Source organism: Rousettus aegyptiacus, unplaced genomic scaffold, assembly GCF_014176215.1.
Source record: "Rousettus aegyptiacus isolate mRouAeg1 unplaced genomic scaffold, mRouAeg1.p scaffold_m13_p_12, whole genome shotgun sequence".
In the NCBI taxonomy this organism is placed as follows: Eukaryota; Metazoa; Chordata; class Mammalia; order Chiroptera; family Pteropodidae; genus Rousettus; species Rousettus aegyptiacus.
Window position 1 is genome coordinate 80,863,781 of NW_023416287.1, and position 23,715 is coordinate 80,887,495.

General features: G+C 37.5%; 1 protein-coding gene across 30 annotated transcripts in view; it reads right to left on the reverse strand.

Moving 5' to 3' along the window:
* TCF4 (transcription factor 4) overlaps positions 1–23,715 on the reverse strand; it is a 334,414-nt gene that overhangs the window by 174,846 nt on the left and 135,853 nt on the right. Inside the window, exon 1 of one of the 30 annotated variants that reach the window (XM_016129107.2) lies at positions 11,984–12,635. The exons of 27 other annotated variants lie outside the window; for them this stretch is intronic. The gene's annotated coding sequence lies outside the window, so the exon portion shown is untranslated. Of the gene's footprint in view, positions 1–11,983; positions 12,636–23,715 lie in introns of those variants that run through there. 2 more of the 30 variants (XM_036230080.1, XM_036230079.1) reach the window with 2 other exon arrangements.

Sequence of the window (23,715 nt, forward strand, 5' to 3'; positions counted from 1 at the left end):
CACCAGCCCCCACCCTTTTTGTCTATTAAATATAAGTCCCAAGGAACTTTAGGAACTATTATTATTAAAAAAAATTAACAATAAGGACATATCGGGTTAATATGTGTTTGCAATTTTATATCAAATAAATAATGCAAATTAAAAATTAAATTTTATTTAGATTAATTAAATTTTATCTAGTAAAAAAACATTTTTTACTTTTTCTGAAATTTCTATGAGATACACCTCCATTGCTCGAAATAGTTGGTCAATCTTAATTATCTCTGAACCTCATTTAGAGGGAAGAGTCTGGGTTTGCAAGAAATCAGAAGTTGATGTTATTCTTTTGATTTCTAAAATTCATAGAACATTGGTTCTCTCCTACAAAATCTTACTACACCAAGACAACTCTGTCTTCATCCACAGGCATGAAAAAAAATCCAAATTCAGTAAATTTAATGACAAAACAACTAGAACTCAATTCTAGCAGATAAACTAGTCATTTCATGCCATAGAAAAATCTCCTCCTTCCCTTCTTCCTACACGGAGAACAGAGAGAGAAAAAAAGTGAGGAAAAGGTGATTAAGCACATAGTATGTAGCAAAGAATAATGAGAAATAGAAAGCGAGCCGTTTTCCCAGAAAAGACAAGCATTAGTCCTCTTGTTCACCGATGTTCTTAAATCATTAAAATGGAATCCTCAGTAATGACCTCTAGCTCTGATGCTGGAAAACGACGAGTTTTGGCTGCATTTCATCATCGACGCACCTCCTCTCGTCTAGACACTGTGCTGCCTTCACAACGGTGGGCGTACTAAGAGCCCAGATACGCTGATTAACTTGAGGCCATCATCGAAACTCATCATTTTGGGGGACTGTTCATGGTTCAGAATCGTTATTGAACTCTCCGCAAAGCACTTACATTTATAAATCACTGTATAGTAAGCCAAATAATTTAACTTGCATCACTTAAGACAACACACCCTAAGAACTCTTCAGATGGACATTTAAACCTCTATTTTTATAGACGAGGCCACTAAAATTAAGAAAGGGAAACCGGCTTATACAAATAAAAGAGGTTATACAGATATTAAGAGATGCGGCGAGAACAGAAACTTTCAATTCCAGTACCAAAGCCTGTTCTTACAGTGGGCCGCCTCTTTTTTGCAGTATTCTAGATGTGTTATCAGCATATATTGTCTTCTTCTCCCTGTGTATCATGACTCTCCCTCAAATAATTTTAACTTAATTTGTAGTAAGTCAAAGAGGAGTTCTCAAATCCTTCAATGGATGAAACTGTTAGAATTGATAAACGTTTTGAGTGGCCATCCTGGAGTAGATCGAAAACTACTTTCTTAATGCAGAATAAAAATACCACCTTACACTGTGTTCACCTGTCCTATACAACAACAGCCAAAATAATCCCCCTCGCTCGATGCTATGCTTAGGAGATGTGCGAATATTATCAGATTAAAGCACATGAGTTTTATGCTTTATTTTCCGAATGCAAGAAAATCTTTCATTGAAAATAACACTAATTCCACAGAGTGTGTAATTAATCAACATAATCATGGGGATAACTTAGCTGTTTGGGGAGGTGTGTCAAATAACTCTTTAAGGCCACTAAAGTGCCACTTGAGCCACCAGAGTAATGATTTTCTGAATCAGCAATTTGTATAAGAGTCCCCTAGAGACCTGAAGGACTAAGGGCAACCCCGAAATCACTCGACTTACTTCTAATGCATAACTTACCACTGGCTTTACGTGAATAAGATCTTAACAGTTTTGCCTACCCTATTTTATATTTCTGTTGCAGTTTGTGTCTATGATGATTGGGTATAACCAAGGAAATTAAGGACTTGTGTCTCTGAAGAGACAACATATGCATTTGAAATCTTATTTTCTTACTTGAAGAAACAATAGTTTTCATATAAAAATGAGGAAAATGTGATTCTTGCGAAACATATTAAAGATATCAAAAGCAACGAGAAATAAAGTAATTTCACTATATTCTTAGGAGCAAAGGCAGACACAGGATGGGCGTAGAGAAAAGTAATTCCCCAAAATTCAAATCTAAGGATAAGAAACCTTGCTGATCATGAGAAACACTGGTAAGACTTTTCTTAAAACAGATTCCCGTGTCCTCTACCCGAGAGTACAAGCATCCACTGGAGTGGGTCTGGCATTCTTGCTCCCTCTTTTTTTGTTTCTTTAAATAAAATTCCCCTGGTTACTCTAACCAGCCTGCGATAAGAGTAACCAATTAAAGTGACAGGCGCAGTCTTTAAGGTTACATTAGATGAAATTCCAATAAACCTGGGAACCAGGTGGGTAACAAAAAAATTAATTACTACCTGATCCAACCTATTTAACTAGATTTTTAAAAAGACAAACAAAAGTTGATCTCAGAGGCTCTTTCAGACAGCTACCATATAACCATTTCAGGAGTCAGAGAAACCTTTTCCTGACAGCCTACTAGGCCTTTAGATTTGTTCATCTTTGCTAATGAAAACTGATCACTTTAAAAAATTAATCTCACATTACCAAGTAGATTCCCCTAAAAAACAACAGAATTCCAGCTATGAGAATCCCAGAGATGAACAGCTGCTTCTCTTCTAATCGGCACCCCTGGCCACTGCGACGAAAGCAAATCTTCCTCCATTCTGTCCCCAAACCGACGAACGTCACCTTTAGACTCCAGGATCAAACTCAAGTGAACATTACTTGGTTTGACTTAACAGGGCCCTTGCACCCATGTATATATTCTCCCCTGTCCTTGCTCTACCGAGGCATTACGAGCCTATTCTGAGGGAGAGAATCTGGTTCTTTGATTCCTCTGGAGAAGATCTGTGACATTCTGGCCAGATGCAGTAGAGACCACATTATATGAGTAAGATTTGGTTGCCAGACTAAATTATTTGGCATTATTAGCAAAATTTAAGAAAATCAGCAGCTACCTTTTGCCACACAAATCGCTTTTAGCAATACATTATTTGCTTCCCATTAAACGTGATGTTTTAACCAAGTATTGCTAATATATGAAATGTAAAAAATCATAATGACCAAACTCTGGGTTAAGTACGGTGTGACAACAGACAATAAAGGAAAAGTTTTAGTAATACGTTTGCTATAGCTAGAGTGTTTATATAGGAAAAGTACATATTTTAGCACCTGGTATGTAGGTGATGGCCTCAGTTTTCAAGCTGAGCCTACAGCTAACAAGAACATAACAATTATCACTCTCTTAAAGAGATATGCACATTTGCTGTGCTACTCAAGACTGCACGGAAATAAAGGAGATGGAGCTTTCATGAAGATTTTAAGTACGGTTCATACATATGTTTAATACATGTACGTATTATATTCAGAATTCAAAATCCATTTCAGGGCATCCATGGAGCAGACAAACAGTAGGAAAACCACGAAGCATTGAGCCTGCTGTTAGAGATCAACTTTAAGAGAACGGACCTATGAAAACCAAACTCAGGTAGATATGACCAAACTCCTCTAAGAGTACGACTTCCCCGCGAAACCAGTCACTGTTATTTAAGGAAAGCCTTCCAATTGCTGAATATATAAGCATGACTTAATCAAGAGAGGAACATGGTGGGGGGAGGGGTTGCACAGGAAGGAAGAAGAGAGGTAGAAGAAACACAGGAAGAGAAAGGAGAAGGGAAGTAGTCAGAAAAATGACATCATCCTATCAAAAATATGTAAGAAAATAAAGTGCACTATGTGGAACGGTTGTTTACAGACAGCAATTTTCACTTCTTGAACTTATAAAAATGATCACGTGGTAAGTACGAACAAGGTCTAAAAAACATGAGATTCAGAAATAATTATTTGTTGGGTGTCTCTGTGTACCATGTGCTTGCTGGCTGCTGGAGAGTCAATGATGGACAAGAGGTGAGAGTTCACGTGGCTGACATGGGGAGCGAACCCAATGCTGTCCATCAGTAAGGGTTACGATGGGAATAATGAGAGGCACAGAGGAAGAGCACCTAACACAATCCCATCTTGCTCACAGGCGGCAACAGGAAAGACGCATCTGAGAGTCTATGCAAGACGACATTGTTATACGAAACATTTGGTGGCAACTTGATATTGGTTAGAATGCAGCTTGTCATTAATTAAATAAAAACAAATACTTTTATGATTTATCTAAAACAAATTTTTAAGTAATTGGTACTTAAAATTGGAAAGATAGAAAACTGGAAAAAATACTTATCAATAACACTTTCCCCCTTCCCTAGCTCTAAGCTCTTGTATCATCTCATATTTGGGGGAGTTTTGATGGAATTTGCTTACAAACTAGAGAAATTTGCAATATAAGACTAAAGAACCGTAAAGATCTAAAACATCCTCTCCGTATAATACCACATTGTTTGATCCGATCGCCTTATTTTAGAGATATGCAGAAATCACTTATACATAGGTAATTATTATAAAGAATTTGATAAAACCTCGGCAACAAAAATCGTTGCTATTTTTAAGACATGTTCCTTATACAGAGCCCTTGTCTTCAGTATCAGGCCCCAAGGATGCTCTCCATCCAAGCCATGGCGGAGAGGCCAGGGTGCCCCCTCCACGCCCGCCCTCTTGTCTTCAGCCCTGCGGCCAGGGAATGAGGAGACCACCAGTGCTTTGCTCCTTTGACACCTCACACTCTCTCAACAGTAACCCAAAGAGGCAAAACAAAGCCAAAAAGGTTCCACTCCAACTACCATTCTCAATGTCTGCCAGGGAGGATCACTTAACTTTGTCTGTCAAGAAACCAAAAATGCCTTTATAAAATATTACGATGCAAATATAGGCTCGTGTTCCTTCATGAAGCATGTGAAAACTGTCAACCTTATCAGGGAGTTCTCCAGCAGGGGTTGCCTACCACATCCATTACCCACAAAAAGTAATGTTTCAAAATTTTGATGATTTAACCTTTTAAGTCCATTCTCAACTTTGTCAAAAAAAAATTCCGAAGTGTAATCAAGCCAGGAGTTACTACGAAAATACAGTAATAGTAATATCAAATCAACCACTGAAAAAGTCAAGAGTGACATATACTTTACATGTTATTTAACCTATTAGTAGTTTATTTAGCAAAAGCAAATTTTAAAAAAACTTAAACAACAACAAAAATAAAAACCCTTCATTTCCAAATAAAAACAAAGTATTAACCTACAACTTTATAATTAATGCAACTATATGATTAGTTGTGTAAAAGTGCAAAGACAAAACAAAACAAAAAACAAAAAAAACCCAACCTTGAAAAGTAATTAAGAACTCCAGAAACCAGTCAGTTCCAATATGAGCAGCCAGCAGAGGGCGCACATGCCCCAACAAGAGCTGGCTCTGGCCAGGCACCACTCAGACTCATTTAGGAATGAGCCTAACCAAAATTTGAGTACAGAAAGGGGAAGAAAATCATCTTACCAGTGGCATTAATAAAACAAATGTGCTTCAAGATTGGTAAGAAATATACACACATACACTTTTTTGTTAAATATAAACTTTAATGGATTTTTTAGCTATTTCATGAAAAGCTGTAGATTTAAAAGAAATAACTCTTCTTTGTATAGAAGTGAGGCTATATCAGTTTTGAAGGCCACCATAGTTTTTATAGATTTCTATTAAGAATTATCTGTAGTACATAAATTTGAAGTAGCAAATTAAATATTAAATTTCTAACACTTTAGACACATGTTTTGGTGAGTATATCAAATTACCCTTTGCAAATAGAGTCTCTTTTAGTGTATTTACATGTGTCATATACAAATTTATTAATTAATTTTTGTAACCCTAGAGTGATCAAACATATACCATTTTATGGTTAAATTGAGACACATGTTACTTATTTTTCTACTGGTTTGTACTTGATTGATTATCTGTAAGTTGTCTATGCTCGGTCTCAGTATTATAATACTTGCTTTGGGGTTCCAGTAGATTATACTATAAGAGTACCTTGTAGCTATGTATGTACCTGTACATCTAGAAAAGAAACTGTATATTTTTGAAGGAAGTTTTCCCAATTCTAAAGTCACAAATTCCTCCTAGCACTTTCCAAGCTTGTGATTTCAGAAATAATACCACAAATTGCAATGAAAAAAAAAATTACCTCATGAGAGCATCAAATTAAAATCAACATCAAATACTATAATTTTTTTATATATACAGATAAAAATTAAATTCCACAGGATGGTCAATCTCCAGTTTCTAGTAGTTTAGGCCCCCGCACTTCAGTTTCAAGATGGAAAGCTTGGTAGGATAATTACCTGCCTCTTATCTGTCCACCTAAATGGTTATTTCAACCTCACCTCTAGTCACCAACAAACAGCAATGAGACCGTATAATATCTCCACCAGGTTTTTTTTTTTTTAAAGCATTCTTAGATTTGAAAACTGAACTTAATTTACAATATCTACGAACCAGGTGGTTTAGGTTACATGTAGGTCACAAAAAATACTTATCATTTGGCTGATGTGGCTACACCGTTTCTGCATAAGTTAAAATGACGATGTTTTATTATTCCTAAGCACTCAATTCTGAAATGTTTGCACAATCTGTTAAGTCCGGGCGCACTTAAATGATTCTGACATGCAGCCTGCTAAGGCCAGTGATGGAGATAATGCCTCTTTACGTGGGTAAAATTTTGTGGCATATAGGTCACTCTCTTAAGGGGAATCAACTGTGTGTCTCTTCTTTGCATTTCCACCACAATCCTTCATCCTGCAGCCTGGAGCTGAGAGTGAAATGCAAGAAAGGAGCCGAGTGCTCAAAGCAAAAATCTGCTTCCAGGACAATCCATTATATCTGACAAGTTAAATGTTCCATGGTAGGCCATATGGCATCAGAGCAGGCCCGACGATGGAAGAGGGGAACTCAGCAAATGCATCACAATTAAGGAGTTTGGCTACAGACTTTACTTTGAATTACTTTATTTTTTATTAAATTTTAAATGCTTCCCCCCCTCCCAGTTTCCAACTGAATCTGTTTTAGGAGACAAATTTTAAAGGAGTACCACAATATCTTTGTATTCTCATGACTAGAATCTAAAGTTATAGTATACATGAGCATTTTTTTTTTTTATGAAATGGAGTTTCAAGAGGACCTGTAGCCTCTTTTAAAAATTTTCGGGGCAAATAACTTACAGGCCCTATCTGTTCACTAGGTTAGAATATGTAAATGGAAGTGGTCATTAGGTTGGGACATTTTCAACAAAACTGACATAGCATTAAATGAAATCAGTTTCCATTTTCAAGTCCAAAAAATCCTCTAAGCTCTACAGTCAGAACTTGCATGTTCCTGTTTCTTCTGTGGTTTACTTAATATTAACCAAGATAATGAACTAATAGAAGACTATCTCCATTGAATTTAGCTCCTCCTAACATGGCACCAAGAAGAAACACTGCATACTCCTGCGAATCCCATGTCTGAGAGACAAGTCTTACAAGCTTTCCAAAGACTCTGAAACCAGGTTGTCTATAATAATAAACATTTGTTGTTAGAAACAACGTAATGCAAATCTACTTGGTAATATAAGTAAGGTATGTACTTATTACATTAAGGGAGAAGATGAAATTAATGAAATGACCAAAACGGCATCATTAAACAATAAAGAAGAAAAAAATGTTCCTATTTTGCCTGAAGAATTCTCAGGAAGAGAACTGGACCTGTAATAAAACTTCCTATAGACGTGTCCAAATTCATCTGGCCTGGTGTCGAACAGAAATTTTATCCACTCCCTCACTTCCTAGAGATGATGCATAATGCATTCTTGAGCAAATATGATATGAAATAAATTGTAATGGGTAGATTTTTCTAAACAGCAATCATTATTGTTTAAGTATTCACACTGGTTTGAAATTCATAATAACTCAGAGAAACATGTACGCATCTTTCCGAAGGAGAAGACACTAAGAACTCATTTCCCTAAACTGTTTTCACTCGCTCTTTCTCCAGAGGGTTGATTTCCCTTAAATGTGCCCACTTCTGCCTTAATTAAGAATAACATTATTTCAAAGAGCATATCCAGATACTTTATAAAAATGGGTCATTTTGCTTCATGTTCAAAATTATGAACACATTTTCTGATGGTCCCACGGTTACTCTTTGTTAGTAATCTAATGTAATCCTATCTCTGTGAATCCCTTATTTTTAAATATGAGACGATCAGTTGAAGATGGTATGTGGGTTCTGAACTGGAAATTTGTATTATAAATCAATTATGGCTCTTCGTAGTTTATCAAGTGCTTTCACATACATGCACTTATAAGTTTGATCATGATGGTGTTAGGCGGCATCATAACTATTATCCTTAATAATTTAATTCTGTGTGGGAGGGGAAAAGAAGATTAAGCTATGAATTGGAGGAGCCGCATCTTCTGCCCAAGCCTACCTCTAATGTAGGCATTGCATCACCGTGCCATGCCCTATACAACATGAGGAAATATGAGCATTAAAAAGATATAGGCAAGTATTACGCAGGAATGCAAGCATATATGTTATACATTTTCAATTCTTATTCAAGAAAAGTAGCCAAATATTTTGATATTGTGATAATGCCCAGTTTGAAAAAGACACCAGAATCTATGTTTGGGTTTCCTAGGAGGAATGAACACACACTCAACACACAATTAGACTTTCACATGAGTGCGTGTGCGCGTGCACACACAAAAACACATAGCCCCCCTCCCCTACACACACACATAACATAGCCACAAACACCTCAGCACCAGCAGAGTGCACTGGCCCATTGTGTACTATAGATTCTATTTCTGTGTATCCAGATCCACATTTTTATTACTAATTAAAATGTCCAGATGGTAAAATAACACCTGATCCGAGAGACTTTTAGGCACAGTAATTGTCACCGCTCAACTCCGACATTGTTAAGAAACTGGAAAAACTGGCCTGCACTGAGTTTTATATGTACTGTTTCCAAACCATCAGCGAAATGCAGTTAAAAGTTTAATAATTTTAAAACAAACAAACAAACGAACAAAAGTCACATTAAATTCTTTACCAAGAAAAAAAGGGAAAAATTTTCCATTTAAATCATTCCTATTACAGCAAAGCTCACGAACTCCAACAGAACGAAATGTCACATCATAGCAATTCAGTTGTGTTTTAGAGGGAAAGATACATAATAGAGTAAAAGAATGAAAGAGCTATTCAATATCTCATCATTTCATGAAGCCATTTCTTCTCATCTTTTGTTCTATAGGTTCACTAAATAATAACCGATTAATTTAAAAATGTCTTCTCTTATTTGCATTTTCATACCATTAATCATAAAGCAAAACATTTATTATCTTATATACTTTTTTAAAAATATGGATTCCGGGATGACCCCTGAAATTCAAGTTAGACCTTGGCTCATGAATAATACACTTCAGGAAATCACAAATGCTTTTTAAAATGTTGAAGCAGTTACTTCCTAATCCTAAATGGGTTCTTTTTTCTCAAGCAAACATTTTTGCAAATATTTGGGCTGCTTTGATACGCAAATGTTCTCTCAAACATTTCCACCAGCCAGCCATTAAAATCTCTCCACAGACCCTAACCAATGGGAAAGTTTGCAAGGGAAATCTGAGAAGCAACTGGATGAGAATACTGCCAGGAACACTGGCTTCGCTGGCCACAAACAAATGTTGACTTTGTTGCAATACCTGAAACAAAATCTTTGGATGCTTTAGTGAAACAACTACTTCAAAATTCTCAATCATGGGGCTGTAATTCTCCTCGACTGAAGTAATAGTTTCTGGGGAGGGCAAAACGGATCACCCACAGGTTTCCCATTTCGGAGTTCAATAACTCCTATAAATGTGATCTGCTGCTGGACAGTAAAAATCTCATCACTTTTAAGAAGAAAATGCCCACAGGAATTAACATGTGCAAAACAGGAAACGGAAAAAGCAATAAATAATGCCACAACTAGGCTCCCAAATGTTAACAGGTATAATAGTAGTAGAGTACTTTTAAAAATGTTCTCCCAAGGGAATCAGCCAGGGGAGACAATGAAGGAGAGCCATATTTATTACATAAAAAACTCAAAAAAACAAACAAACAAACAAACAAAAAACTCATGCCAACACAGGATTCTTAGATATAAAAACAAGGGGGTAGCATTAAAAAATAACTTGTTCATACAGTATAATTACAATCGTTAGGAGTAAAAGCCATCCTTAACACCTTCTTACCCTTTCAAATTCTACTCCAAAAACACCCTCAAAATCTGCTTTGGGAAATAACGGGTCAACAAACCATTTCGAAGAATTTCTCCAGTTTCCCTCAGTCACATAAGCAACACTGAAAACAAAACTGAATTTCAGGATTCCAGTTGTTAACACCATTCTAGGCACCACTTAGGAAGGAATGAGTTGGCAAACATTTGTGAATTTTGTGGGAGGAGAAAACTAACAGGGAGTTTATCAAAGCCAGTGGAACACTGAATTTATAAAAACAAAATAATCTGCTTCTCAACAACTAACCTGCAGATCAACACTTGTTCCTTCCCTCTGCCATTGCTTCCTCATTTACACATATTAGAAGTGGGCAAAGATTTCATCAGGTGTGGTTTTGACAATAGCAGCAAAGTGCCTGGAGCCACAGATTTTAATTGAACCCAAAATACAGATTTTGGGGGAAAAAGAACCAATCACAGTAAGTGCTTTAAAAGGGGGGCGGGGGAGGGAGGAAACATTGTCTTGAGTAGTTAGTTACTCTGCACTTTGTTGTACTGTATGAAAAAAAATAAAAAAGCTCTATAAAATCTGAGAATTAACCTATTGTTTCAGATTGCTTACAGGTGAAAGTCTACCATCTGGATGGGCAGTTTGCCCACGTAAAAAATAAGTAAACTAAAGGAAAAAAAGGAAGTAAAGCCTTCTTCTGCCAATTTTAACACAATAGATTTTAAGGGAAAGGAGACAGAGCCACCATAATCTCCAGACATGACACAACACATGTACACACACACACACACACACACACACACACACACACACACGATCGAGTACAAACTGTCACAGAACAAAAATTGGAAAAAGTGAGAGACTGAAATACAATTAATTGTTGATTAAAACTCCAAGATTAATGAGGATTAGAAATCTAGTCTTCTCATTAAATAACTGACGATGTTTTCTATTTTACTGAGATACTCTAAAAAATAAGACCTAGCAGCAGCATATCAAAGTTTCTATCTTCCCCTAACAAAGCATATTTATAGTCTTTATTTATGCTAGGCTATCAACTTTGTAAATTACAATTTAACTTTAAATAAACAGGAAACTGCATCTTAGGAACTGCCTGAAGTTGTTTTCTATCATTCCAGAGTGAAAATGCTTATAAATTTGACAATTTATAAAGAAATATTCTTTCATTCTCCCCTCTTCTTAATCCTTATACAAGCCTCCCCCATCCTTATCTTTTTTAAACGTATCCGCCTTAGCAAAAAGATGTGACTGAGTAATAATCATTGTTTTAACCTAAAGATCAAATCTGAAATCAGGTCAGAACTTTGTTTAGGTTTTTCTTTGTAATGTGAGTGAGACAGAACTTTCCGTTTAACTTTAAGTTAGTATGACAAAACATAGTACCAGGGTAGGACTAAGTGTTTTGTTTTTGTTTTTTGTTTTTTGTTTTTTGTTTTTGCTAGTCTATAGTCGTACATTTTGAAAGCAACACACAGAGGGTTTATAAATTAACAGCTCTCTGTACTGAATGCTTGTCGATATCTCTGTTCTGGGGATTTTGAGTATCCATTTTGATTGTATAGTGTCTCCTAAAATTACGTTTGAAGCACAACACTAAACCAGAGGTGCTGAGTGAGAGAATTATGGGCACATTCCCAAACTCTTACACCAAAACCACAAAGGGAATAGATTAAAGAGAAAAAGCACTAAAGCACGAAGGGAAGAAAAAAAAAAAAAAAACCACCATCATCCAAAAAAGAAAAGAAAAGAAAAGAAAAAAAAAACCCACCCTGAAGAGAGAAATAGAATACTTGCTTTTCTTTCGACCTTATGGGTAGCACACGGAGGGAGGCACCAGAAGATCTAAGCACAAATACGTGATGAAGAGTCGCCAAAAAGCATGTGGATGAATAAACTGTCGTGGCGTAAATTTGCCAGCGAGAGGACAGAACACAACACGCTGGGTCTTGGCTGTCCTAACATGTTTTACTATGTAAATTTAAATAGTCTTGAAAGGGAAAAAGAAAGAGGGGAAAAGGTGGAGAGATTTTTTTTAATATTAAAAAAAAAAAAAGTTTGCCAGAAATCCTCATAGTTGGGTCACAAATAAAAGTACTTTCATTGCTGTTATTAAAAAAAAAAAAAGGAATCTAGTTCTTAGGTTAAAACTCATCACATGTTTCCTATGATGGAAATTTAGGGGGGTGGTTTAAAGAGTTAAAGACTCCCTACCATTAATTTGCATCTGGTGCTTTTAGTGTGTGTGTGTGTGTTTTTTTCTTCCCTGAAAAGTTGGCAGAGCCGCCGATTTTCCATAATGCAAGCATTTGGGAATTGTGAGCGGAATGAAACCGATCCAATCTCCTGACTGCGACATGAATTTTCATTAATTACAACCTTGTCAGCAAAAGCATTATCAAAGCTGAATATGAAAATGCTAATGAGTCCTCATTTGCATATTTTTCTTTGTTGGAATGTCATTAATTATTACATTTTATGATGATGAATGCAGCTGTCGAAGCTCTCCGATGCATAATTAGCCATCAGAATGCCAGGAGCCGATCAGCATTTTTGGGTGAAAAAAACAAATTTCACTTCCACTCTCCCCCCATCCCAACACCACCCAACAAACACACACACACACACACACACACACACACACACACACACACAGCCCTGATGACGACAATCCTGAGACCGGACTTTGAGGAAGTTGAAAAGGGCTCCTTTAGAAGGAATTGATTTTTGCTTTAAAATTATTTTGTTTTTAGCCGATAACGGTTGTATACAATGAAGCAGTTCTTAATAAAAAAAAAAAATCGTTATTCCAGCTTAATTAATGCCACGCTTAATTATAACACCATGATGTCAGCGGTTTTAATTAAGTATTGGCTCTGTTACAAAAAAAAAAAAAAAAAAAAACTCGCCGCAGTAAGTCACAAAACACAGATTTGTGCAAATCATTTCTGCGATTTTTTGGTCTTCTGTGGTTCATGAACTATTCAAATATTAACAGGCAGCATGGAAACTCCAGGCACACACGCTTGCGCAGGAGGGCGCGCACACTCACGGCACACTCGCATGCACACATACACGCCACACACACACACACACACACAGATCAAGCAAAGGGGAAAACCCATACTTTCCTGCTACACTACTTGGATAGACTTTAGAGCTTACCTAGTTGACCACTTTTTTGAGCTAAAGTGTAAGTGAAGATGACAAAACATAGCTCATCCTCTCTCAGCCGCTGGGAACGGTGTTTATAAGTAAAAAAAGAAAAACAACACAGAGCAGATGGGACCATTACACATGACCAAACCAATCAATCACAGATGAAGGGCCCAGGTGCAGCGCAGCCGTGCAACAACGCACCATTTCACAGTCTGTCAGACACACACACACGGTCGTTCATGAGTGACCCTCCTCAGCTCCCCCCGGACCTCATCTGGAGCGCTGCGCCCTCTCGCCTGCCTACGCTCCAACTGACGTCTTCATAATCGCCCTGTCTTTCTATCTGCTTTGGCTCCTGTGAAGAGAGGAGGATGGAAGGGGTGGCGACTAGGGGGAGGGAGATGGCAGAACGGGGAGGGAGGTAAGGAAGGGGCTCACATCATTGTCACTTATGAGGAGTCCAGCCTTCTTCCTTCTGCCGTCCCCATGGCCCCTCCCCTCCCAAACCACCATCGCAATCACTTCTCTAACCATCATTAAGCTCATTAATTTTTAAGGGTGACTGCTTGGTTGCTGTACCCCAACTGTCTGCCATTAGAAATAGAAATTTTGTTTCTGAGTTTCTTGCCGGTATGGAAGAAAGATGTGTATAAGTCGACAAAGTCACAATTAAAACAAACCGTTTGAAATTAATTAATGGGACATAGTTAGCAGTACATGCCATGCCCCCCAAAATTGGTTCAAATGGAACCCTAGTTACTCAAACACCTCTGAGGAGCCAACTCTGTCTCAACATTTTGTGTCTTAAGTAATTTCCATGGCCTTTGGCATCCTCTAACAGAGACTCATCCAGGAATCACTGGACCCAAGTGAAATTGTACATTTGCAAGGGTCCCAGTCATACGGCAACGTAACTAAAATACAAAGTCAGGCGCAAGTTAAGGATAGGCTCCCTCTTCTAAACTCAGAATTCCTAATTCACGAACTTTATGTGGTTTTGCACTTTCCGTTCCTTAAAAAAATAAAACAAAACAAAAACAAACAAACAAACAAACAAAAAACTCAGTGAGAAGAAATAAAGTAATCAATAGAATGCAGAATAGAATGACAATATAGACCACTGAAGTGCACCTACCACCTTTGGGAAAAATCCCATCCCATCACACTGAAAAAGACTGGTTTTATTGATTCAATATACTCTTTAATCATGAATTCCTTCTTAAGCCTATGTAATTTATAACCAAGTTTCTGAGATCTAATGATAGAGCACAAATATTATAAGGAACCAGCTCTACGTACTCAAAAAATTGAAAACGGATACTTTCCCTAGCTTTAGGGGACTGCTCACCTAGTGGCTGAATGCTCTCAACAATTTATAATTTATTTTGCCCATTTGTAGATGAGAAGAAGTTTAGGAAAGCACTCAAACCCTACAAAAAAACAACTGTATGACCATAAAATAGCTTAAAGGATTTATGTCCCAAAATGCTCATGACATTTTAGGCTTTGCTGGAAAATTTACACTGAGAACAAGAAAAAGTTAATAAAAATAGACCATGCAATCCAGCTACTCTAAGGATTAAGTCAAGTGTCATTTATGTGCGGTTCCATGTAATAGTACAAAAATAAAGAGTACAGGCTAGTTGGGGTGAGAAAATGCCCTACCTAAAATCTGCATGCCATTCCATTTACAGGCAAAGGCAATTTTACAGAACACTAGGCAGATTGGATTCGTCGAAATGCAAGCTTTGTCTCTTAGCATGGGCCCTACCATCAATTCAAACATGTTCTCAAAATGGTTTGATGACGCACTTGTTTTTGGTTTATTTTTTTTTTCTTTTGAGGATTCAGTATGCTTCTCATCTCTTTACCATCTAATTTGTCCTTTGAAAACTTTTCAATATTGAAGTAATCATAAATCTTTCTGTTCCCCAATGTGTCCTGTAATTTTCATGCTTAGTCCTTGTTAACAAGGACCCCCATCTCTGAACTCTAGAAGAAAGACAGAGAACATATTTATTAAAATCTCCCATAGCTATGCAGAAAGGATCACCTTGTGTTTTGAATGTTTTTTTTTTTTTTTTTTTGCCCCTCAAGGAACAGACTCTACACATTTGCATTAATAAATTTCTATTTTCAAGCTCAATAGAAATTGCAGTACAAAAAGCAGATGTGTACGTTGGATTCTTTCAAATTAAATTTCCAAAAGCAGAGCCTATTCTAGCTCAAGATCAAAGGAACTAAAACATGATCTCCTCCCCCTTCCAATATAATTACAGAGATTTCATTTCTTTTGTTACAATGAGCACAACAGGTAAATCTTAAACCTGAAGGATAATGATCAGGTGCTACAGCTCAGCTTTGCTGGGTAGCAGAATCGCTCTGCTCAGTGCCCCTGCTGTTTAAACTACCACGCTACAGGAAGATGGGAAATGCCTAATGCTCTTCTCTACTTTATTCTTGGAGACTTGTTTCCTTTTCGATATCAACACTGTGCAGCATAGTTCTGAGATGGATACAACCCATCTTACGGTAGGGTTGTTCTAAAGGAGGATCATGTCCAGCCTGAAATGCAAATCAAGAGAAAAAACAAAATCACATTTGTAGGTGTCTTTTATTGGTAAGCTACCTAAAAACCCTTTTGGAAGTAGATGGGATATAAATAATAAATAAATGAGAAGCGACACTGTTATGAAATGTCATATCCTGGCAGTCCTGTGAAAGGACAAGGCCCTGGGGACAGAGAAGAAAGACATGCAAACCACAAAGTCATCGAAAATGAAGGTTCGAAAGAAAATCTTTTCCACTTTGGAATGATTAGCATGATCTATTTCTTTGGGGAATATAGGTAAAGAGAGACAAAATTTAATGTCAAAACCCACAAAAACAGAGAACTTGGGAGAGAACACCCTCTAGGCTTAAACATCTTCGAGTGTAACTGCATTCTACATATGTATTTCTATTTCCCTTTTAAAATTCGTGGTACCTCATTTCATCCTTTGCTGCCCATAGGCATCTGTTCCCCTCTAATTATTTGCCATTTAGAAAAACTATGCTTAAATTCCTTGTGCATCTGTCCTTTGCTTAGTGTATATTTGTGATGCTTAAATATGGTGCTTGATATTAGAACATCCTTCTGTAAGTACAAAAACTTCCCCATCCTGGAAAAATGTTTCAGTACCTTCTCCCCTCAAATGTATACCAGGATATAAGTATGTACTACTATATACACACACATCTCTCTCTCTCTCTCTCTCTCTCTCTCTCTCTCTCTCTCTCTCTCTCTCTCTCTCTCTCTTTCTCTCAAAGACTTTGGCTGTTGGTAAACAAACCTTCTAGTATATCTTCCAACCAATGCCTTCCTAAAATAACTCTTTCCAAAATATAGCTTTTTATTTTCAAATTGCTAGGGTCTCATAGGCCCTGAAATACTTTTTGCTAGTCTATGAAATGGAATCTGATTATTATGAATGGAAGTAACCTTAGTTTAAGGATATTCCCTTTTGAGAATACAGGGGGGAAATCCCTGAAAAATCAGACATAGTTCGGTAGCATCGAAAACCTAAAATCGAACAGGTTTAATTCCTTTCTACATCTCTTCCACATAACCTTTCTCTTTGACCATTCCTTCATCCTTCCGTCTTTCTTTTTCCTCTTCCTCCCTCCATACTCCCTCCCATAAAGAAGAGGTATGATGCGAGGAAAACACATTGGATTGGGAGCACTAAATCTTAGCTTCTAAATTTAGTTTTACCAATAAATGGCATGTCTCTGTTTCCTCATCTGAATTGGAATAAATGATCGCTAGGCTGAGAAATAATGACTGTTAATAATATTATTTTACAGCGTGCCAAACACTTTTCGGTGCAGCGGGGTGATTAACAGCATGGATTTGGGAGTCAAAGTGCCTGGGTCTGAATCCCAGATCCACTTCTAATGAATTGATGAACATGGAAGGTTACTGAATAGCTTGGTGCCTCCATTTTCTCATCAATAAAATAGGACTAGTGATAACATATGTGTCATGTGCTGTTCTGAGAAACAAATAAGACATTAAAAGTACTCAGAATATGCATGTATTTATTCTTTATCATCTGTATCCACCAAAATGCAAATTTCATGCAGAAAGAGAACATCCTTTGTTCATCACTGTATTCCCATAGCCTAAAATAATGCCTGGCACATGGTATGAAGTTGGTAAACAAACAACTGTTCAGTGAATAAATGAAGTGGATCGATGAACAGACAAACATGCCTTGTTTTGTTAGAACCATGATTCTAAGACTGAACTATTAAGTACTTACTAGGTGTAATTAATATGGTACTTTGCATGACTTGTCCTCAAGAAACTAACAATTTATTATGGGAATGAAACTAAATACAAACAACTATCATTATAAACGATAGAGGAAAAATCATATTAGATATATAGAAGGTAAAATCTTTGCAAGGTCAGAGGAAAGATAACTTAATTCTGGTGAATGGGGAGTGGAGTCTTCCTACCCCATGATTTCTCCAAGAAAACTTTTGAAAAACAATGATTTCCGAAACAGCTAAAGGTATTAGAGAATCTTTAGTTGTCATCATCCATGGCAATCCAAGACTCTCATCCCCTTCTTTTAAAAAATCCATTTGATGTCATTGCATTTCTTTTTTCTCCTACTCTTTGGGCATTCTCATTCATTTTCACCCAAAAGACTATAAACGTTGGGAACACTTCGATTGCTAGCTCCTTGGTCCATGTGTAATCTTGCATCTTCGACAGGCATCTATATGCTGAAGACCCCTTCAGTTATAGACCTTTTGCTCAGACGTCTCTGAGCTTTACACCATTAACTCCAACTGCCTACTTGATACCGTCACTTGAATGTTTTGAAAGTACCCTCAGACTTAACACCAAACTCATGATCTTCTCCTTTCGCCCACAGACATTTACTGATCTTCCCTGGACTTTTACACAAATTGAAGAAGAAATGAAATTAGATTTATAAGAATCTTATATTTTTAGCTCCTGCACTAGATGTATATCTCATTAAATCTTCATTACAATGCTCTAAGGTAGATATCACTACCTTCCTTTTTTCTTTACTATCTTCATTTTTAAGATGAGAGTAGTAAGGCTCAGAGAAATTGCCTCCATTTCATCACAGACCATGGATTTCAAGATACAAGTATTGAAATTAAGAGGATGAATAATGTTTGCTGTCAAGAAGCAACCATGTTCCCTTAGTTTGAGTCTTGTAAGCTAGAAGAGATTGTTACACCATGAATCTCCTGATTCATACTGGAGAGATATTTTGGTCAATGAGAGTTCCAGCCAAGGGAAGAGGGAAGGTATATTGCAACATCTTAATAAGATTTAAAAAAAAACAAAAAACAAAAAACAAAAAACCAGAAAACACAAAAGTAGAAAAAAAACCTATAGAAGAGAACAACAAATGGAAAAAGTTAAAATCTAATTAAATAAGAACTATAAACAATAAGAATATTAAATATATCTTATGAGTGAAAAGCTAAAATGATGGAAATTTTTAAAATCAGTAAATACATCTAAAGTAAAAATAAGAAGATAAGAATCACAAGCGCTCACAGATGCATATAAGTAAGATTAACCCTCAGCAGGGTTATCTGATGTGAAACCACCTACGTGGTGGCTGAATCTCTCTGACCCAAACTCAGCGGCACTCACAACACCAACTCCATACATTACACAGACCCTTTTCCTCCACATTTCCTTTAGAGTCCCTGGGGAGGCTACAAGTCCTGTGACATTTTTTTTTTTTGATAACATGAATGACTATACATCATACCCTGGCTTAGGACAAAGTATATACCCTTTCTTGGTTAACAGGTGACATATTACACCATCATATTGCTCTCACTCAAAAAAAAAAATGTCTGTTTCTTCCATGACAATTCTTGAAGACCCCATTTTTTTTTGATGGGGTCATCAGTAAGTCTTCTTCAATCCGGGCGATTGACCCTCTACCCCCAAATCTGCAGATTCTACTCTTTCTTTACACGGTCTATCAGACTACTAAAGCTTGGCCTGATCAGCTATTCTCAGGCAGGTAATGGCTATTTGTGCCTCCATGGAGTGAAGACCTCTGTGATTGAAATTCCTCTCTCTGCACGTGGCTGGCTGGGGGGTTCCCAGACAGAAGGAATTAGACATGTTGACCTTAAATGTTACTATATTATTCATATAATATTAATATTAGAACATTCATCTCTCTGTATCCACAATTTTAGACCTTTGATCTCTCAAGCTGTCAAGGAAAAATATTTTTCTAGCAGAGAGTAAAGTGGATCAAACACTTATGTCTATCAATCTCAGATAGATTCTGTTGCATTTTCTGGCTCACTAGAGAAAATTTCTCTCTTCTAGTACTTGCCATGTCAAACTGACCATGATTTATTGTAGGAGAAGATCGTGAGTGTGGGCAGGGGGAGGGGAGGGAGACAGAATGGGCAAAAGGCAGTTCATCTTTTGGCTCTCACCCAGTGGCCACAACTCTGGCAAACGGTGTACTTTCCAAATTTTCCACCAGCATGCTGGGAGAAGCTGATTCGTAGAGCAAAAAAAACTATGTTTAGGCCCCGAAATCAACAATGCCACTTGCTAGCCATGCAAATGTCCAAAGAAGAGTCCTACTAAAGATAAATGAGTAGTCCAACATCACAGAGCTGCTAAAAAACTAAGCTGGAAGTCAAACCCCACTCTAACACCGAACTCAAAGCTCTTCCAGTGCCTACAACGCAGAAGATTAAAAGAAGAAAATCGCTTAAAAAGATGAGTAGTGAGAGGAGGCGAAAAGTTGGTTGATTTTGACACTGTAGATGTTGGGGGGGGGGGCGGTTTCAAAAGACACAAAGACTAGGCTAGGAAAAAGCTTCTGCTCAGCAAAAGAAACTATCAACAAGGTAAGGAGACAACCATTCAAATGGGAAAATATATTTGCAAGCAATGCCTCCAAAAAGGGCCTAATATCCAAAATATACAAAGAATTCATACAACTCGATAACAACAACAAAAAAATGATCCAATCGAAAAATGGGCAGAGCACCTGAACAGATACTTCTCTCTAGAGGACATACAAATGGCCAACAACTATATGAAAAGATGCTCAACATCTCTAGCTATTAGGGAAATGCAAATCAAAATCACAATGAGATACCATCTCACACCTGTCAGAATAGCTATCATCAACAGGACAAGTAATCAAATGTTGAAGAGGATGTGGAGAAAAAGGAACCCTCATACACTGCTGGTAGGACTGCAAATTGGTACAGCCACTATGGAAAACAGTATGGAGGTTCCTCAAAAACTAAGAATTGATCTACCATATGATCCAGCAATCCCTCTACTGGGTACTTACCCCAAAACTTGAAAATGCATATCCAAAAAGATATTTGCACACCGATGTTAATAGCAGCATTGTTCACAGTGGCCAGGACAAGGAAGCAACCAAAGTATCCTATGATAGATGATTTGCTAAAGAAGCTGTGGTACATATATACAATGGAATATTACTCAGCCATAAGAAGAGATGAAATACTGCCATTTGTGACAACACGGATGAACCTTGAGATAATCATGCTAAGCAAAATAAGCCAGACGGAAAAAGTTGAAAATCACATGACATCACTTATATGTGGGATATAAACCTAAAACAAATGAGCAGGAAAAACAAACAGAGCCTCATGGACATGGACGATTGACTAGTGTTTACCAGAGGATTACAGAGTAGTGGTTCTAGGGCAAGCAAGTTAGAATAAGCTGAAAGATGCCAATGTTGAGGGTTGTCAAAGAGAATGAAGAAGGACCACGTTTTCTTCTGAGACATGAGAGAACACGCCAGTTGAAGCTCAGTGGCAGATGGTCTAAGATCAACTGTCTCACATCAAGCAACGCTTTGTTGCCACTTTCTCTTCACCTGTTCCCTCCTTTGAGGACTATTAGATCCATTTACTGCGGCGAGGCTGGACTGAACAGTGAAGACCTGGGGCAAAAATAATAAATAGCGAGGGGTGGATGGTGATAAGAAAAAAAAAAAAAATGAGTTAGACTCAAGTCATCAGCACCAGCAGTCTAAGGGGAACCCAGGTTAGACTGGAGGTACTGGCACGGTCTCCCAAGAGCCAACACTTCCTTGATTGCAGCAAATTCTAACACGACATAAATGGGTATTCGAAACTGCTCGTGAATCATGGGACAATGACATAATTAGTGACACAAGAGGAAATAAAAGCATAGACGGGCAGGGGGTGGAACAGCTTGGAAAGTTAATACTGTGAGAGTCAATAGGAAAGGTAGATTAGAAATTCAGGATTTTAGTACCGAAAAATAATAATGCTTATCATCAATAACAATCAACAAAAATTTGTATTTACTCATTTCTCTCAGTCAGGTCAAATAAGTGGCAGAGGGGAAGAAGGGACTAGATAGGGCCCACGGAAGGCCTACGACATGTCAAATCTGGGCTAGGGACTTTCAGAACACTGTGAAGCATGCCTTGTTATCTCCATCCCACTCACAGGAAAAGGAAGGCCAGATGCGTAAGTGGTTGAGCCGGGATGCAAACCATACCTGAGTGAGTACTGAAGCAGGGTCTCACGAGAAGTAAACAAACAAACACACAAACTAGATTCACAATATTCCCGAGGAATCCATTATTCCACTTGACCCTCTCCACTGAGAATGTGTTACTCTGATTCTGCTTCAACTTCTGTTTCTAAATGGCTCCTAAGTGCTTTCATAGTATTTTGTTTAAATTTGTCAGGGACTATAAACTACTTGGGTATAAATACTGACCTGAATCCCACAGAGGAGTCTAATCCCAGGCCAGCGGCGCAGTGGGCAAGGGCAAGCCCTCATCGGATGCGTGCATTCCTGTTAACAAAGCGACAGGCTCTGTGCTCATCAGCCTCGCTTTTCCCTTACTAAAAATTAATGATGATGAGATTGTCCCTCAACTTTTCTGATCCTTAATTATTTTCTTAGAAGGTCTTTTTCTTTATTATTGTGGCTTAACAGAGTGCTAAAATGTTTTTTCGTTGTTGTTTAAACAAAACAAAACCAAAAAACCAGTCACAGTGTGGTCTTTGGAGCCTCGTTTTCTGTTTATGTATAATCTTTTCTTACACTTTCTTCTAACACTTTTTACCTGTCACATCTACCTGCACTTCCGGGGAAGCGGTCGGGTATGCTAGTCGAGACCGCATGCAACCGTCTGGCAGGACTGTGTGCAAACCCCAAACATACTACTGACCAACTAGACGTGCTCGCTCCATCTCAATTAGTTTAACCTCTCTGTCCCTCACCTTTGCTTACTCGTAAAATGAGGATAATAAATATTTCTCAGAAAGGGTTGCTGTAAGATAAAATATGCAACAACAGCGCGATGTTTGGCACACAGTAAGAGCAAATAACTAATGGCTGTTCTTAACACATTAGGATACTGATAAACATTTATGGACATTAGCGAAACGCATTATACGTTGTTGGACAAAGGCCACTGTCATTATTTACAATTTAATCCTGATGGAGCATAAATTTAATTCGTTTTTATGAGAACAAGTCAGCTTTATATTTCTAACACAGATATAAAGACTGGACCTTATTCTGGGCTGTTTTGAAAATGCACGTCTTCGGTGTCACGGAAAGAGAACAGAGAGCCGTAAGATTAACTGTTTCTCCAAAGACCTCCAACTGCGTGTGCTGCTGGTGACAGCAACGTCTGTGCAAGAAGCACTACACATTTTCAACTGTACGCATTTGTATTATGTTAAGAGAAAAAAACACATCACCTTGGTGACGCCCAAGGCTTTGGCTTTTGCTATTATATTTTAGTTCCAAACGAGCCTACTTGTTTTACGACCTCTTCCCTCTGCGCCTTTCTCTCTGCTTGTGTCCCTTATGTGCCCAATCATCCATGTGCATGACGCTGACAGAGCCATTTCCTCTTCAGCTGTTACCCTTGAGTAGTTTTTCAGTCCTTTATAGGCTAACACTTAAAGGCATAATTCCTACCCACTTGCAACTTTTATTCTAAAGGAAATAATACAAATCAGGCTAAGAATGCCAGAGTAAAATAAGTTTTCCAAATACCTCTCACACGTCAAATATTTCCATTCAATGCTCTTTTAAAATCGTAGGGTCTCAAACAGATCTTTCTTCATTCTCTCTGCTCAACTGTATTTCTTCTTCTCCTTCTATGCATTGACTTCTGGAATTCTCTTTGCTCCTTATTAATTCCACCAAAAAAGTGTTCACCGTACTAAAACTTAGCTAATTACAATAATTAATTTTGAGTGACAAGCAAATGTCTAGTTTCAATCACTATGTAGAATATTTGTTTGTTTGCATG